Below are 16611 nucleotides of genomic sequence, written 5' to 3' on the forward strand. Positions count from 1 at the left end.
TGAAGATTGAGGATTTAGGATTGGGGATTGAAGATTGAGGACTGAGTGTTGAGGGTTGAGTGATGAGAATTGATGTTTGTTGATTGAGATTTGATGATTGAAGGATGGGGATTGAGTATTGAAAGCTGTGAGTTGAGGATATTCTATTGAGGATTGAGGATTGACAACTGATTGTTGAGTACTGAGGGCTAAAGGTTGAGGATTCAAGATTGTGGATTTGGAATTGATGTTTCAGGACTGAGGATTGAGGGTTGAGGATTGAGGATTGAGGATTGAGGATTTGGGATTCAGGATTGAGGATTGAGGATTGAGGATTGAGGATTGAGGATTGAGTATTGAAGGTTGAGTATTGAGGATTGAAGGTTGAGGATTGAGGATTGAGTATTGAGGATTGAGAATTGAGGATTGAGGATTGAAGATTGAGGATTTAGGATTGGGGATTGAAGATTGAGGACTGAGTGTTGAGGGTTGAGTGATGAGAATTGATGTTTGTGGATTGAGATTTGATGATTGAAGAATGGGGATTGAGTATTGAAAGCTGTGAATTGAGGATATTCTATTGAGGATTGAGGATTGACAACTGATTGTTGAGGACTGAGGGCTGAAGGTTGAGGATTCAGGATTGAGGATTCGGAATTGATGTTTCAGGACTGAGGATTGAGGGTTGAGGATTGAGGATTCAGGATTGAGGATTTGGGATTGAGGATTGGGGATTGAGGATTGAGGATTGAGGATTGAGGATTGAGTATTGAAGGTTGAGTATTGAGGATTGAAGGTTGAGGATTGAGGATTGAGGATTGAGGATTGAGAATTGATGACTGAGGATTGAGGATTGAAGATTGAGGACTGGGCTTCATGGAGTGACGAATTAGGATTGAGGATTGAAGATTGAGGATTGAGGATTGAGGATTGAGGATTGAGGATTGAGGATTGAGGATTGAGGATTGAGGATTGAAGATTGAGTATTGAGGATTGAAGATTGAGGATTGGGGATGGAGGATTGAGGATTAAGGATTGAAGATTGAGGATTGAGGATTGAAGATTGAGGATTGGGAATTGAGGGTTGGAGATTGAGGATTCAGTATTGAGGATTGAGAATTGAGGATTGAGGATTGAAGATTGAGTATTGAGGATTGAAGATTGAGGATTTAGGATTGAGGATTGAAGATTGAGGACCGAGTGTTGAGGGTTGAGTGATGAGAATTGATGTTTGTGGATTGAGATGTGATGATTGAAGAATGGGGATTGAGTATTGAAAACTGTTAATTGAAGATATTCTGTTGAGGATTGAGGATTGACAATTGATTCTTAAGGACTGAGGGCTGAGGATTGAGGATTCAGGATTGAGGATTCGGTATTGAGGTATCAGGACTGAGGATTGTGGGTTGATGATTGAGGATTGAGGATTAAGGATTTGGGATTGAGGATTGAGGATTGAGGATTGAGGATTGAGGATTGAGGATTGAGTGTTGAAGATTGAGTATTGAGGATTGAATGTTGAGGATTCAGGATTGAGGATTGACGATTGAGGATTGAGTATTGCGGATTGAGAATTGAGGATTGAGGATTGAGGATTGAAGATTGAATATTGATGATTGAAGATTCAGGATTGAGGATAGAGGGTTGTGGATTGCGGACGAGGACTGAGGGTTGAGTATTGATGCTTGAGGTCTGAGGATTGAGGACTGAGGATTGAGAATTGAGGATTGAGGACTGAGGATTGAAGATTGAGGATTGGGTGTTGAGGATTGAAGACTGAGGATTGAGGATTGGGGATTGAAGATTGAGTGTTGAAGATTGAGTATTGAGGATTGAAGATTGATGTTTGAGGTTTGAGGATTGAGGATTGAGGATTGAGGATTGAAGATTGAAGATTGAGTATTGAGGATTGAAGATTGAGGATTGGGGATGGAGGATTGAGAATTAAGGATTGAAGATTGAGGATTAAGGATTGAAGATTGACGATTGGGAATTGAGGATTGACGATTGAGAATTGAGTATTGAGGATTGAGAATTGAGGATTGAGGATTGAAGATTGAGTATTGAGGATTGAAGATTGAGGATTTAGGATTGGGGATTGAAGATTGAGGACTGAGTGTTGAGGGTTGAGTGATGAGAATTGATGTTTGTGGATTGAGATTTGATGACTGAAGAATGGGGATTGAGTATTGAAAGCTGTGAATTGAGGATATTATATTGATGATTGAGGATTGACAACTGATTGTTGAGTACTGAGGGCTGAAGGTTGAGGATTCAAGATTGAGGATTTGGAATTGATTTTTCAGGACTGAGGACTGAGGGTTGAGGATTGAGGATTGAGGATTGTGGATTGAGTATTGAGGATTGAGGATTGAGGATTGAGTATTGAGGATTGAAAATTGAGGATTGATGATTGAGGATTGAGGATTGAGGATTGAGGATTGAGGATGAGGGTTGAGGGTTGAGGATTGAGGTTTGAGGACTAAGGACTGAGGATTGAGGATAGAGAATTGAGGATTGAGGATTGAGGGTTGAAGATTGAGGCTCCGGTATTGAGGTTTGAGGATTGAGGATTGAGGATTGAGGATTGAGGATTGAGGATTGAGGATTGAAGGCTGAATATTGATGATTGAAGATTGAGGATTGAGGATTGAGGATTGAGTATTGAGGATTGAAAATTGAGGATTGATGGTTGAGGATTGAGGATTGGGGATTGAAGATTGAGTGTTGAAGATTGAGTATTGAGGATTGAAGATTGATGTTTGAGGTTTGAGAATTGAGGGTTGAGGATTGAGGATGGAAGATTGAGGATTGGGTATGGGGATTGAAGAATGAGGATTGAGGATTGAGGATTGAGGATTGAGAATTGAAGATTGACAATTCAGGATTGGAGATTGCCGATTGAGGATTGAGGATTGAGGATTGAGGGTTCACGATTGAGGATTGAGGATTGAAGACTGAGTATTGAGTATTGAAGGTTGAGGATTGAGGATTGAGTGTTGAGGATTGAGGATTGAAGATTGAGGATTGGGGACTGAGTGTCGAGCGTTGAGTGATGAGAGTTGATGTTTGTGGATTGAGATTTGAAGATTGAAGATTGGGGATTGAGTATTGAAAACTGTGAATTGGGTATATTCTATTGAGGATTGAGGACTGACAATTGATTGTTGAGGACTGAGGGCTGAAGATTGAGGATTCAGGATTGAGGATTCAGGATTGAGGTTTGAGGACTGAGGATTGAGGATTGAGGATTGATGATTGAGTATTGAGGATTGAAGATTGAGGATTGGGTATTGAGGAGTGAACACTCAGGATTGAGGATTGAGGATAGAGGATTGAGGATTGAGGATCGAATATTGAATATTGATGATTGAAGATTGAGGATTGAGGATTGAGGGTTGTGGATTGCGGACGAGGACTGAGGGTTGAGTATTGATGTTTGAGGTCTGAGGATTGAGGATTGAGAATTGAGGATTGAGGATTGAGGATTGAGGATTGAGGATTGAGGATTGAGTATTGAAGATTGAGTATTGAGGATTGAAGGTTGAGGATTCAGGGTTGAGGATTGACGATTGAGGATTGAGTATTGCGGATTGAGAATTGAGGATTGAGGATTGAGGATTGAAGATTGAATATTGATGATTGAAGATTGAGGATTGAGGATTGAGGGTTGTGGATTGCGGACGAGGACTGAGGGTTGAGTATTGATGCTTGAGGTCTGAGGATTGAGGACAGAGGATTGAGAATTGAGGATTGAGGATTGAGGATTGAAGATTGAGGACTGGGTGTTGAGTATTGAAGAATGAGGATTGAGGATTGAGGACTGAGGATTGAGGATTGAGGATTGAAGATTGAGTATTGAAGATTGAGGATTGGGGATTGAGGATTGAGGATTAAGGATTGAAGATTGAGGATTGAGGATTGAAGATTGAGGATTGGGAATTGAGGATTGACGATTGAGGATTGAGGATTGAGAATTCAGGATTGAGGATTAAGGATTGAAGATTGAGGATTGAGGATTGAGGATTGAGGATTGAGGATTGAGAATTGAGGATTGAGGATTGAGGAATGATGATTGAAGTTTGAGGATTGAGGATTGAGGGTTGTGGATTGCGGACGAGGGCTGAGGGTTGAGTATTGATGTTTGAGGTCTGAGGATTGAGGATTGAGGATTGAGAATTGAGGATTGTGGACTGAGGATTGAGGATTGAGGATTGAGGATTGAGTATTGAGGATTGAAGATTGAGGATTGGGTATTGAGGATTGAAAATTCAGGATCGAGGATTGAGGATAGAGGATTGAGGATTGAGGATTGAAGATTGAGGATTGGGTATTGGGGATTGAAGAATGAGGATTGAGGATTGAGGATTGAGGATTGAGGATTGAAGATTGACAATTCAGGATTGGAGATTGACGATTGAGGATTGAGGATTGAGGATTGAGGGTTCAGGATTGAGGATTGAGGATTGAAGACTGAGTATTGAGGATTGAAGATTGAGGATTGAGGATTGAAGATTGACGATTGGGAATTGAGGATTGACGATTGAGGATTGAGTGTTGAGGATTGAGAATTGAGGATTGAGGATTGAAGATTGAGTATTGAGGATTGAAGATTGAGGATTTAGGATTGGGGATTGAAGATTGAGGATTGAAGATTGAGGCTCCGGTATTGAGGTTTGAGGTTTGAGGATTGAGGATTGAGGATTGAGGATTGAGGACTGAGGATTGAGGATTGAGGATTGAAGATTGAGTATTGAGTATTGAAGATTGATGATTGAGGATTGAGGATTGAGGATTGAGGATTGAGGATAGAGGATTGAAGATCGAGGATTGGGGATTCAGGATTGACGATTGAGGATTGAGTGTTGAGGATTGACAATTGAGGATTGAGGATTGAAGATTGAGTATTGAGGATTCAAGATTGAGGATTGAGGATTGAGGATTGAAGATTGAGGACTGAGTGTTGAGAGTTGAGTGATGAGAATTGATGTTTGTGGATTCAGGTTTGAAGATTGAAGAATGGGGATTGAGTATTGAAAACTGTGAATTGAGGATATTCTATTGAGGATTGAGGATTGACAATTGATTGTTGAGGACTGAGGACTGAGGTTTGCGGATTCAGGATTGAGGATTCGGGATTGAGGTTTCAGGGCTGAGGATTGAGGGTTGAGGATTGAGGATTGAGGATTGAGGATTGAGGATTGATGATTGAGGATTGAAGATTGAGTATTGAGGATTGAAAATTGAGGATTGAGGATTGAGGATTGAGGATTGAGGATTGAAGATTGAGAATTGGGGACGGAGGGTTGAGGGTTGAGTGATGAGAATTGATGCTTGTGGATAGAGATTTGAAGATTGCAGATTGAGTATTGAGTATTGAAAACTGTGCATTGGTGATGTTGTATTGATGATTGAGGATTGACAACTGATTGTTGAAGACTGAGTGCTGAAGGTAGAGGATTCAGGATTGAGGATTGAGGATTGAAGATTGAGGTTTGGGGACTGAGGATTGAAGATTGAGGATTGAGGATTGAGAATTGAGGTTTGAGGAATTAGGATTCAAGATTCAGAATTGAGGATTGAATATTGAGAATTGAGGATTGAGGACTGAACATTGAGGACTGAGTGTTGAGGGTTGAGTTATGAGAATTGATGTTTGTGGATAGAGATTTGAAGAATGCAGATTGAGTATTGAGTATTGAAAGCTGTGAATTGAGGATATTCTATTGAGGACTGAGGATTGGCAACTGATTGTTGAGGACTGAGGGCTGAAGGTTGAGGATTCAGGATTGAGGATTCAGGATTGAGGTTTGAGGACTGAGGATTGGGTGTTGAGGATTGAAGAATGAGGATAGAGGATTGAGGATTGAAGATTGAGGGTTGAAGATTGAGTATTGAGGATTGAAGATTGATGATTGAGGATTGAGGATTGAGGATTGGGGATTGAGGATTGAGGATTGAAGATTGAGTATTGAGGATTGAAGATTGAGGATTGGGGATGGAGGATTGAGGATTAAGGATTGATGATTGAGGATTGAGGATTGAAGATTGAGGATTGGGAATTGAGGGTTGAAGATTGATGATTGAGTATTGAGGATTGAGGATTGAGGATTGAGGATTGAAGATTGAGTATTGAGGATTGAAGATTGAGGATTTAGGATTGAGGATTGGAGATTGAGGACCGAGTGTTGAGGGTTGAGTGATGAGAATTGATGTTTGTGGATTGAGATTTGATGATTGAAGAATGGGGATTGAGTATTGAAAGCTGTGAATTGAGGATATTCTATTGAGGATTGAGGATTGACAACTGATTGTTGAGTACTGAGGGCTGAAGGTTGAGGATTCAGGATTGAGGATTCGGAATTGATGTTTCAGGACTGAGGATTGAGGGTTGAGGATTGAGGATTGAGGATTGAGGATTTGGGATTGAGGATTGGGGATTGAGGATTGAGGATTGAGGATTGAGGATTGAGTATTGAAGGTTGAGTATTGAGGATTGAAGGTTGAGGATTGAGGATTGAGGATTGAGGATTGAGAATTGATGACTGAGGATTGAGGATTGAAGATTGAGGACTGGGCTTCATGGAGTGACGAATTAGGATTGAGGATTGAAGATTGAGGATTGAGGATTGAAGATTGAGTATTGAGGATTGAAGATTGAGGATTTAGGATTGAGGTTTGAAGATTGAGGACCGAGTGTTGAGGGTTGAGTGATGAGAATTGATGTTTGTGGATTGAGATTTGATGATTGAAGGATGGGTATTGAGTATTGAAAACTGTTAATTGAAGATATTCTGTTGAGGATAGAGGATTGACAATTGATTCTTGAGGACTGAGGGCTGAGGATTGAGGATTCAGGATTGAGGATTCGGTATTGAGGTATGAGGACTGAGGATTGTGGGTTGAGGATTGAGGATTGAGGATTAAGGATTTGGGATTGAGGATTGAGGATTGAGGATTGAGGATTGAGGATTGAGGATTGAGTGTTGAAGATTGAGTATTGAGGATTGAATGTTGAGGATTCAGGATTGAGGATTGACGATTGAGGATTGAGTATTGCGGATTGGGAATTGAGGATTGAGGATTGAGGATTGAGGATTGAGGGTTGTGGATTGCGGACGAGGACTGAGGGTTGAGTATTGATGCTTGAGGTCTGAGGATTGAGGACTGAGGATTGAGAATTGAGGATTGAGGACTGAGGATTGAAGATTGAGGATTGGGTGTTGAGGATTGAAGACTGAGGATTGAGGATTGGGGATTGAAGATTGAGTGTTGAAGATTGAGTATTGAGGATTGAAGATTGATGTTTGAGGTTTGAGGATTGAGGATTGAGGATTGAGGATTGAAGATTGAAGATTGAGTATTGAGGATTGAAGATTGAGGATTGGGGATGGAGGATTGACGATTGGGAATTGAGGATTGACGATTGAGGATTGAGTATTGAGGATTGAGAATTGAGGATTGAGGATTGAAGATTGAGTATTGAGGATTGAAGATTGAGGATCTAGGATTGGGGATTGAAGATTGAGGACTGAGTGTTGAGGTTGAGTGATGAGAATTGATGTTTGTGGATTGAGATTTGATGACTGAAGAATGGGGATTGAGTATTGAAAGCTGTGAATTGAGGATATTCTATTGATGATTGAGGATTGACAACTGATTGTTGAGTACTGAGGGCTGAAGGTTGAGGATTCAAGATTGAGGATTTGGAATTGATCTTTCAGGACTGAGGATTGAGGGCTGAGGATTGAGGATTGAGGATTGTGGATTGAGTATTGAGGATTGAGGATTGAGGATTGAGTATTGAGGATTGAAAATTGAGGATTGATGATTGAGGATTGAGGATTGAGGATTGAGGATGAGGGTTGAGGGTTGAGGATTGAGGTTTGAGGACTAAGGACTGAGGACTGCGAATTGAGGATTGAGAATTGAGGATTGAGGATTGAGGATTTGGTATTGAGGATTGAAGAATGAGGATTGAGGATTGAGGATTGAGGATTGAGGATTGAGGATTGAGGATTGAGGATTGGAGATTGAGAATTGGGTATTGCGGATTGAACATTCAGGATTGAGGATTGAGTATAGAGGATTGAAGATTGAGGATTGGGAATTGAGGATTGACGATTGAGGATTGAGGATTGAGAATTGAGGATTGAGGATTAAGGATTGAAGATTGAGGATTGAGGATTGAGGATTGAGGATTGAGAATTGAGGATTGAGGATTGAGGATTGATGATTGAAGTTTGAGGATTGAGGATTGAGGGTTGTGGATTGCGGACGAGGGCTGAGGGTTGAGTATTGATGTTTGAGGTCTGAGGATTGAGGATTGAAGATTGAGGGTAGAAGATTGAGTATTGAGGATTGAAGATTGATGATTGAGGATTGAGGATTGAGGATTGAGGATTGAGGATTGAGGATTGACGATTGAAGATTGAGTATTGAGGATTGAAGATTGAGCATTGAGGATTGAGGATTGACGATTCAGGATTGAATATTGAGGATTGAGGATTGAAGATTGAGGATTGAGGATTGGGAATTGAGGATTGACGATTGAGGATTGAGCATTGAGGATTGAGGATTGAGGGTTGAGGATTGAATGTTGAGTATTGAGGATTGAAGATTGCGGATTTAGGATTGACGATTGAAGATTGAGGACTGAGTGTTGAGGGTTGAGTGATGATAATTGATGTTTGTGGATTGAGATTTGAAGATTGAAGAATGGGGATTGAGTATTGAAAACTGTGAATTGAAGATATTCTATTGAGGATTGAGGATTGACAATTGATTGTTGAGGACTGAGGGCTGAGGATTGAGGATTCAGGATTGAGGATTCGGTATTGAGGTATCAGGACTGTGGATTGTGGGTTGAGGATTGAGGATTGAGGATTGAGGATTGATGATTGAGGGTTGAGGATTGAGGTTTGAGGAATAAGGACTGAGGATTGAGGATAGAGAATTGAGGATTGAGGATAGAGGATTGAAGATTGAGGCTCCGGTATTGAGGTTTGAGGATTGAGGATTGAGGATTGAGGATTGAGGATTGAGGATTGAGGATTGAAGGTTGAGTATTGGTGATTGAAGATTGCGGATTTAGGATTAAGGGTTGTGGATTGAGGACGAGGTCAGAGGGTTGGGTACTGATGCTGGAGGTCTGAGGATTGAGGACTGAGGATTGCGAATTGAGGATTGAGAATTGAGGATTGAGGATTGAGGATTTGGTATTGAGGATTGAAGAATGAGGATTGAGGATTGAGGATTGAGGATTGAGGATTGAGGATTGAGGATTGAGGATTGAGGATTGAAGATTGAGGATTGGGTGTTGTGGATTGAACATTCAGGATTGAGGATTGAGTATAGAGGGTTGATGATTGAGGATTGAAGATTGAATATTGATGATTGAAGGTTGAGGATTGAGGATTGAGGGTTGTGGATTGCGGACGACTACTGAGGGTTGAGTATTGATGCTTGAGGTCTGACGATTGAGGATTGAGTGTTGAGAATTGAGGATGGAGGATTGAAGATTGAGAATTGTGTATTGAGGATTGAAGAATGAGGATTGAGGATTGAGGGCTGAGGATTGAGGACTGAGGATTGAGAATTGAGGATTGAGGATTGAGGATTGAAGATTGAGGATTGGGTGTTGAGTATTGAAGAATGAGGATTGAGGATTGAGGACTGAGGATTGAGGATTGAGGATTGAAGATTGAGTATTGAAGATTGAGGATTGGGGATTGAGGATTGAGGATTAAGGATTGAAGATTGAGGATTGAGGATTGAAGATTGAGGATTGGGAGTTGAGGATTGACGATTGAGGATTGAGGATTGAGAATTGAGGATTGAGGATTAAGGATTGAAGATTGAGGATTGAGGATTGGGGATTGAGGATTGAGAATTGAGGATTGAGGATTGAGGATTGATGATTGAAGTTTGAGGATTGAGGATTGAGGGTTGTGGATTGCGGACGAGGGCTGAGGGTTGAGTATTGATGTTTGAGGTCTGAGGATTGAGGATTGAGGATTGAGAATTGAGGATTGAGGACTGAGGATTGAGGATTGAGGATTGAGGGTTGAGTATTGAGGATTGAAGATTGAGGATTGGGTATTGAGGATTGAACATTCAGGATCGAGGATTGAGGATAGAGGATTGAGGATTGAGGATTGAAGATTGAATATTGATGATTGAAGATTGAGGATTGAGGATTGAGGTTTGTGGATTGCGGACGAGGACTGAGGCTTGAGTATTGATGGTTGAGGTCTGAGGATTGTGGATTGAGGATTGAGAATTGAGGATTGAGGATTGAGGATTGAAGATTGAGGATTGGGTGTTGAGGATTGAAGAATGAGGATAGAGGATTGAGGATTGAAGATTGAGGGTAGAAGATTGAGTATTGAGGATTGAAGATTGATGATTGAGGATTGAAGATTGAGGGTAGAAGATTGAGTATTGCGGATTGAAGATTGATGATTGAGGATTGAGGATTGAGGATTGAGCATTGAGGATTGAGGATTGACGATTCAGGATGGAGTATTGAGGATTGAGATTTGAAGATTGAAGAATGGGGATTGAGTATTGAAAACTGTGAATTGAAGATATTCTATTGAGGATTGAGGATTGACGATTGATTGTTGAGGACTGAGGGCTGAGGATTGAGGATTCAGGATTGAGGATTCGGTATTGAGGTATCAGCACTGAGGATTGTGGGTTGAGGATTGAGGATAGAGGATTAAGGATTTGGGATTGCGGATTGAGGATTGAGGATTGAGGATTGAGGATTGAGGATTGAGTATTGAAGATTGAGTATTGAGGATTGAAGGTTGAGGATTCAGGGTTGAGGATTGACGATTGAGGATTGAGTATTGCGGATTGAGAATTGAGGATTGAGGATTGAGGATTGAAGATTGAATATTGATGATTGAAGATTGAGGATTGAGGATTGAGGGTTGTGGATTGCGGACGAGGACTGAGGGTTGAGTATTGATGCTTGAGGTCTGAGGATTGAGGACAGAGGATTGAGAATTGAGGATTGAGGATTGAGGATTGAAGATTGAGGATTGGGTGTTGAGTATTGAAGAATGAGGATTGAGGATTGAGGACTGAGGATTGAGGATTGAGGATTGAAGGTTGAGTATTGAAGATTGAGGATTGGGGATTGAGGATTGAGGATTAAGGATTGAAGATTGAGGATTGAGGATTGAAGATTGAGGATTGGGAATTGAGGATTGACGATTGAGGATTGAGGATTGAGAATTGAGGATTGAGGATTAAGGATTGAAGATTGAGGATTGAGGATTGAGGATTGAGGATTGAAAATTGAGGATTGAGGATTGAGGATTGATGATTGAAGTTTGAGGATTGAGGATTGAGGGTTGTGGATTGCGGACGAGGGCTGAGGGTTGAGTATTGATGTTTGAGGTCTGAGGATTGAGGATTGAAGATTGAGGGTAGAAGATTGAGTATTGAGGATTGAAGATTGATGATTGAGGATTGAGGATTGAGGATTGAGGATTGAGGATTGAGGATTGACGATTCAAGATTGAGTATTGAGGATTGAAGATTGAGCATTGAGGATTGAGGATTGACGATTCAGGATTGAATATTGAGGATTGAGGATTGAAGATTGAGGATTGGGAATTGAGGATTGACGATTGAGGATTGAGCATTGAGGATTGAGGATTGAGGGTTGAGGATTGAATGTTGAGTATTGAGGATTGAAGATTGCGGATTTAGGATTGACGATTGAAGATTGAGGACTGAGTGTTGAGGGTTGAGTGATGATAATTGATGTTTGTGGATTGAGATTTGAAGATTGAAGAATGGGGATTGAGTATTGAAAACTGTGAATTGAAGATATTCTATTGAGGATTGAGGATTGACAATTGATTGTTGAGGACTGAGGGCTGAGGATTGAGGATTCAGGATTGAGGATTCGGTATTGAGGTATCAGGACTGTGGATTGTGGGTTGAGGATTGAGGATTGAGGATTAAGGATTTGGGATTGAGGATTGAGGATTGAGGGTTGAGGATTGAGGATTGAGGATTGAGTATTGAAGATTGAGTATTGAGGATTGAAGGTTGAGAGTTCAGGATTGAGGATTGACGATTGAGGATTGAGTATTGCGGATTGAGAATTGAGCATTGAGGATTGAGGGTTGAAGATTGACTATTGATGATTGAAGATTGAGGATTGAGGATCGAGTGTTGTGGATTGCGGACGAGGACTGAGGGTTGAGTATTGATGTTTGAGGTCTGAGGATTGAGGACTGAGGATTGAGAATTGAGGTTTGAGGATTGAGGATTGAAGATTGAGGATTGGGTGTTGAGGATTGAAGAATGAGGATAGAGGATTGAGGATTGAAGATTGAGGGTAGAAGATTGAGTATTGAGGATTGAAGATTGATGATTGAGGATTGAGGATTGAGGATTGAGGATTGAGGATTGAGGATTGACGATTGAAGATTGAGTATTGAGGATTGAAGATTGAGGATTGGGGATGGAGGATTGAGGATTAAGGATTGAAGATTGAGGATTGAGGATTGAAGATTGAGGATTGGGAATTGAGGGTTGACGATTGAGTATTGAGTATTGAGGATTGAGAATTGAGGATTGAGGATTGAAGATTGATGATTTAGGATTGAGGATTGAAGATTGAGGACCGAGTGTTGAGGGTTGAGTGATGAGAATTGATGTTTGTGGATTGAGATTTGATGATTGAAGAATGGGGATTGAGTATTGAAAGCTGTGAATTGAGGATATTCTATTGAGGATTGAGGATTGACAACTGATTGTTGAGGACTGAGGGCTGAAGGTTGAGGATTCAGGATTGAGGATTCGGAATTGATGTTTCAGGACTGAGGATTGAGGGTTGAGGATTGAGGATTGAGGATTGAGGATTTGGGATTGAGGATTGGGGATTGAGGATTGAGGATTGAAGATTGAGGGTTGAAGGTTGAGTATTGAGGGTTGAAGATTGAGGATTGAGGATTGAGGATTGAGGATTGAGGATTGAGGATTGAGGATTGAGGATTGAGGATTGAAGATTGAGTATTGAGGATTGAAGATAGAGGATTGAGGATTGAGGATTGACGATTCAGGATTGAATATTGAGGATTGAGGACTAAGATTGAGGATTGGGAATTGAGGATTGAGCATTGAGGATTGAGGATTGAGGGTTGAGAATTGAATATTGAGTATTGAGGATTGAAGATTGCGGATTTAGGATTGACGATTGAAGATTGAGGACTGAGTGTTGAGAGTTGAGTGATGATAATTGATGTTTGTGGATTGAGATTTGAAGATTGAAGAATGGGGATTGAGTATTGAAAACTGTGAATTGAAGATATTCTATTGAGGATTGAGGATTGACAATTGATTGTTGAGGACTGAGGGCTGAGGATTGAGGATTCAGGATTGAGGATTCGGTATTGAGGTATCAGGTCTGAGGATTGTGGGTTGAGGATTGAGGATTGAGGATTAAGGATTTGGGATTGAGGATTGAGGATTGAGGATTGAGGATTGAGGATTGAGGATTGAGGATTGAGTATTGAAGATTGAGTATTGAGGATTGAAGGTTGAGGATTCAGGGTTGAGGATTGACGATTGAGGATTGAGTATTGCGGATTGAGAATTGAGGATTGAGGATTGAGGATTGAAGATTGAATATTGCTGATTGAAGATTGAGGATTGAGGATTGAGGGTCGTGGATTGCGGACGAGGACTGAGGGTTGAGTATTGATGCTTGAGGTCTGACGATTGAGGACTGAGGATTGAGAATTGAGGATTGAGGATTGAGGATTGAAGATAGAGGATTGGGTGTTGAGTATTGAAGAATGAGGATTGAGGATTGAGGACTGAGGATTGAGGATTGAGGATTGAAGATTGAGTATTGAAGTTTGAGGATTGGGGATTGAGGATTGAGGATTAAGGATTGAAGATTGAGGATTGAGGATTGAAGATTGAGGATTGGGAATTGAGGATTGGCGATTGAGGATTGAGGATTGAGAATTGAGGATTGAGGATTAAGGATTGAAGATTGAGGATTGGGGATTGAGGATTGAGGATTGAGAATTGAGGGTTGAGGATTGAGGATTGATGATTGAAGTTTGAGGATTGAGGATTGAGGGTTGTGGATTGCGGACGAGGGCTGAGGGTTGAGTATTGATGTTTGAGGTCTGAGGATTGAGGATTGAGGATTGAGAATTGCAGATTGAGGACTGAGGATTGAGGATTGAGGATTGAGGATTGAGTACTGAGGATTGAAGGTTGAGGATTGGGTATTGAGGATTGAACATTCAGGATCGAGGATTGAGGATAGAGGATTGAGGATTGAGGATTGAAGATTGAAGATTGGGTATTGGGGATTGAAGAATGAGGATTGAGGGTTGAGGATTGAGGATTGAGGATTGAAGATAGACAATTCAGGATTGGAGATTGACGGTTGAGGATTGAGGATTGAGGGTTCAGGATTGAGGACTGAGGATTGAAGACTGAGTATTGAGGATTGAAGATTGAGGATTGAGGATTGAAGATTGACGATTGGGAATTGAGGATTGACGATTGAGGATTGAGTATTGAGGATTGAGAAATGAGGATTGAGGATTGAAGATTGAGTATTGAGGATTGAAGATTGAGGATTTAGGATTGGGGATTGAAGATTGAGGACTGAGTGTTGAGGGTTGAGTGATGAGAATTGATGTTTGTGGATTGAAATTTGATGATTGAAGAATAGGGATTGAGTATTGAAAGCTGTGAATTGAGGATATTCTATTGAGGATTGAGGATTGACAACTGATTGTTGAGGACTGAGGGCTGAAGGTTGAGGATTCAAGATTGAGGATTTGGAATTGATGTTTCAGGACTGAGGATTGAGGGTTGAGGATTGAGGATTGAGGATTGAGGATTGAAGATTGAGGACTGGGCTTCAAGGAATGACGAATTAGGATTGAGGATTTAGGATTGAGGATTGAGGATTGCGGATTGAGTATTGAGGATAGAAGATTGAGGATTGAGGATTGAGGATTGAGGATTGAGTATTGAGGATTGAAAATTGAGGATTGCTGATTGAGGATTGAGGATTGAGGATTGAGGATTGATGATTGAGGGTTGAGGATTGAGGTTTGAGGAATAAGGACTGAGGATTGAGGATAGAGAATTGAGGATTGAGGATAGAGGATTGAAGATTGAGGCTCCGGTATTGAGGTTTGAGGATTGAGGATTGAGGATTGAGGATTGAGGATTGAGGATTGAGGATTGAAGGTTGAGTATTGGTGATTGAAGATTGCGGATTTAGGATTAAGGGTTGTGGATTGAGGACGAGGTCAGAGGGTTGGGTACTGATGCTTGAGGTCTGAGGATTGAGGACTGAGGATTGCGAATTGAGGATTGAGAATTGAGGATTGAGGATTGAGGATTTGGTATTGAGGATTGAAGAATGAGGATTGAGGATTGAGGATTGAGGATTGAGGATTGAGGATTGAGGATTGAGGATTGAGGATTGAGGATTGAAGATTGAGGATTGGGTGTTGTGGATTGAACATTCAGGATTGAGGATTGAGTATAGAGGGTTGATGATTGAGGATTGAAGATTGAATATTGATGATTGAAGGTTGAGGATTGAGGATTGAGGGTTGTGGATTGCGGACGACTACTGAGGGTTGAGTATTGATGCTTGAGGTCTGACGATTGAGGATTGAGTGTTGAGAATTGAGGATGGAGGATTGAAGATTGAGAATTGTGTATTGAGGATTGAAGAATGAGGATTGAGGATTGAGGGCTGAGGATTGAGGACTGAGGATTGAGAATTGAGGATTGAGGATTGAGGATTGAAGATTGAGTATTGGGTGTTGAGTATTGAAGAATGAGGATTGAGGATTGAGGACTGAGGATTGAGGATTGAGGATTGAAGATTGAGTATTGAAGATTGAGGATTGGGGATTGAGGATTGAGGATTAAGGATTGAAGATTGAGGATTGAGGATTGAAGATTGAGGATTGGGAGTTGAGGATTGACGATTGAGGATTGAGGATTGAGAATTGAGGATTGAGGATTAAGGATTGAAGATTGAGGATTGAGGATTGGGGATTGAGGATTGAGAATTGAGGATTGAGGATTGAGGATTGATGATTGAAGTTTGAGGATTGAGGATTGAGGGTTGTGGATTGCGGACGAGGGCTGAGGGTTGAGTATTGATGTTTGAGGTCTGAGGATTGAGGATTGAGGATTGAGAATTGAGGATTGAGGACTGAGGATTGAGGATTGAGGATTGAGGGTTGAGTATTGAGGATTGAAGATTGAGGATTGGGTATTGAGGATTGAACATTCAGGATCGAGGATTGAGGATAGAGGATTGAGGATTGAGGATTGAAGATTGAATATTGATGATTGAAGATTGAGGATTGAGGATTGAGGTTTGTGGATTGCGGACGAGGACTGAGGCTTGAGTATTGATGGTTGAGGTCTGAGGATTGAGGATTGAGGATTGAGAATTGAGGATTGAGGATTGAGGATTGAAGATTGAGGATTGGGTGTTGAGGATTGAAGAATGAGGATAGAGGATTGAGGATTGAAGATTGAGGGTAGAAGATTGAGTATTGAGGATTGAAGATTGATGATTGAGGATTGAAGATTGAGGGTAGA

The sequence above is a fragment of the Calliopsis andreniformis genome, unplaced genomic scaffold (genome assembly GCF_051401765.1).
Source record: "Calliopsis andreniformis isolate RMS-2024a unplaced genomic scaffold, iyCalAndr_principal scaffold0111, whole genome shotgun sequence".
NCBI lineage: Eukaryota > Metazoa > Arthropoda > Insecta > Hymenoptera > Andrenidae > Calliopsis > Calliopsis andreniformis.